Here is a 2,913-nt window from a genome sequence, read left to right as displayed (position 1 = left end):
AAATGTGTGCCCGTTTGTGTTACGCCGATGAAAATATGGAATTGGGAAGTTATTCAGGTAGAAGACTGTAGCAGAGAAATGTAGCAAAACCGAAGCATGTACTGTAACAGCATTGTTCACAGCCGGCCGAGGAATCAGAGAAATAAAGAATCCACACGGGCATTGATGAGTGTTCCGCAAGTGCACGGAGTCGTCAAGTAATACCTCTCGTGCGAGCACGAGAGGGTCGTATTCCCTGGGCCCAAGGATCTACCCTTACTTCCTCTTCGCTTATTGTCTAGCCAGCAGATTCGAAAAGGTTTCTCTAATCTATTAATTTAAATAAGATAACTACAAGTGGAGACTAAAAATACGGAGAGGGGTATAAAAATCAGGGGAAAAGGAACGGTCACGGATGCGGATTCCCTAGGGGCTACTAAAGTGCACGTGATTCTAAGAATGTCATGCAATTGAAGGTTTGGACCTAGAGATTTCCTAGATTAGGTCAACCCGATGGTCACGGCCATTGACCCCTAATCCGGTATAAGTATTGACACGAATTTCTTCCGATCAAATCCTCATACGATTGCATTAACAAGTGGGAAATCCCTAATTAGAGCCGGAACACAACTCGGTCTAGCCCTAATGGTGGAGGGGTGCAGAATACCCGATGGTCACGGCGTATTCGTACATGAATCCCTTCCAAACTTGGTGTGTCTAGTACAAGGGCGATGGTCACGCTACCAAGTACAACCCTAACAGCTTGGTTTACAGAGTTCTCATGTAAGCAACACATCAAATGCACCAAGAATGAATCTCAAAACACAACAATTGCAATAAACAAACTTAAATCATCCAAATACATAGTTCACCCCAAGGTTCACCGGCATCCGGTGACCTTGGGGTCTACTCATCCATACAAACAAATCCAAGCAACAAATCCATGCAAACAACTACAAATGGCATAATAAAAAAACTCCCTCAAACAATGGAAGAAGGTAGACAAGCCAAGCTAGGTGGAAAGCCTTCCACGGACGCCCGCAATGGGGGCGGCTTCCCTCGTCGCTCTACAAACTCCCAAAGAAGAGATCGATGAAGATCTAGCCAAATCCGAGCTTCTCCCTTAGATTTCCCTTCTCCAAAAACATGTAATCTTGCCTCTCAAAGATTGGTGAAAATCGGCTTGAAGAACCCTCCAAAAAAACTACTCCCCTTGCCCTAGAAGAAATCAGTTTCTTATATACCCCGTCGAGTCCATGCGGGCTCCATGCGGGCGCATGGAGCACGTGAAAGCTCACGACCAAATACCCAAAAACACCGCCGGTGCTACGGTGCTCGACTACGGTGTTTTTCTGCGATGCTTTGCTCGCAGTGTTTTTGGCTACTGATGCGAGACTTGAGAATTCCCTGAGCAAACCTCACGGGCATCCATGCGGGCGCATGGAGCCCGTGAAAACTCCCACCAAATGGTCGCAGAGCAAGAACAATGACCCGCTACTGTCGCTACGTGTCGCTACGATTCCGGGACCCCAAAAAAATGCCGTTTTTCGATGTCGAATTCATCCGATTTGCATTTTTGAGCATTGTTTGACTCATTTAAGACCTGCAACACCGAAATAACCAATTTAGACATAAAACGGGCATCAATTCATTAACATGTTCACAAATAATACACGATTAATACATATAAAATACATACATTTAGGCGTTTATCAGCATTGTTGAATCTAAACACATGGCAGAACAGAATGAGCAATAGCGGACAATATCCTATTATGCCAGATCTTCAGTATTGGGGACACAATCAAGTATTGTGCATCCCCCGATTACAGCATAGAACTTCGAGCTAAAGCTGACATTCATCAACATGTTGCAGCAATCTGCACAGTTCAATGGTTTGGCAAATGAGGATCCAAACGGTCATATAGAGAACTTTCTCGAGGTGTGTGATATGCTTAAGATAAACAGGGTGACGAATGGTGGCATCAAGTTGAGAGCCTTCCCATTTTCCTTAAAGGGGAGAGCAAAGCAGTGGCTACACTCATTACCTAGAGCATTGATTAACACATGGGAGGAGATGGTAGAAGCTTTTCTGGCCTATTATTTCCCTCCCGGAAAATCAGCAAAGCTTAGGAATGAGATCTCGTCTTTTGTACAGTCAGAATTGGAGTCTCTATTTGAGATGAGAGAAAAGTTCAAGGAGCTCCTGAGAAAGTGCCCACAACACGGATTCTTAGAGTGGATGATTGTTCAGACCTTTTACAACGTGTTGAATCCGAGTATAAGGCAACTCTTGGATGTGGCAGCAGGAGGTACCTTAGGTAGCAAGACCCCCAGTGAGGCCCACCAACTAATTGAGGAAATGGGGTTAAATAGCTATCAATGAAATGCTAGGGAGAAGAAAAAGGTAGCTTTGCTCTGTTAGATTTATGTAGTAACTTCATTGGTGGCTCAAGTGGAATCATTGAGTAAGAAGTTAGATCTTCTAACTTCGAATAGAGTGGCAGCTGTGACTACTTGCACCAGGTGTGGTGGAGGATATGCTCCCTCCGATTGCCCGATCTCCATTGGTGATGCATCTTCAGTTGAGAATGTCGATTTTGTGGGTAATGCAATGAGAAACCAAGGGAATCTATATAGAAACATCTACAATCTGGGTTAGAAGAATCATCCCAATTTTTTGTGGAGCAACAAAGGTGCACAAAAGGCCATAGCACCACAAGGTTTCCAACAATAACAAGGTCCAAACATGGAGAACCGAGTTTCAAGCTTGGAGACCCGTATGACGGATTTGGAGAAGCCTTTACTAGGTTTGTGCAATCATCGGATACAAGGTTTCAATCAGTTGAGGCTACACTTCACAACCACACCACCTCTTTGCACAATCTTGAAAATCAAGTTGGGTAGATTCTGAAATCTCTATCGGAAAGACCA

At 44.3% G+C, this 2,913-nt stretch overlaps 1 non-coding gene across 1 annotated transcript; it reads right to left on the bottom strand.

Moving 5' to 3' along the window:
- Nucleotides 1-2,104: 2,104 nt before the first annotated feature.
- On the bottom strand, nt 2,105-2,211 carry LOC120253467. The gene has a single exon (XR_005534283.1). It is a non-coding gene; the product is annotated as a small nucleolar RNA R71 (small nucleolar RNA).
- Between the last annotated feature and the right edge of the window lie 702 nt (nt 2,212-2,913).

This window comes from Dioscorea cayenensis, unplaced genomic scaffold, assembly GCF_009730915.1.
Source record: "Dioscorea cayenensis subsp. rotundata cultivar TDr96_F1 unplaced genomic scaffold, TDr96_F1_v2_PseudoChromosome.rev07_lg8_w22 25.fasta BLBR01000093.1, whole genome shotgun sequence".
NCBI lineage: Eukaryota > Viridiplantae > Streptophyta > Magnoliopsida > Dioscoreales > Dioscoreaceae > Dioscorea > Dioscorea cayenensis.
The sequence above is the reverse complement of the archived record's forward strand: the minus strand, read 5'-3'. Positions and strand labels throughout refer to the sequence as shown.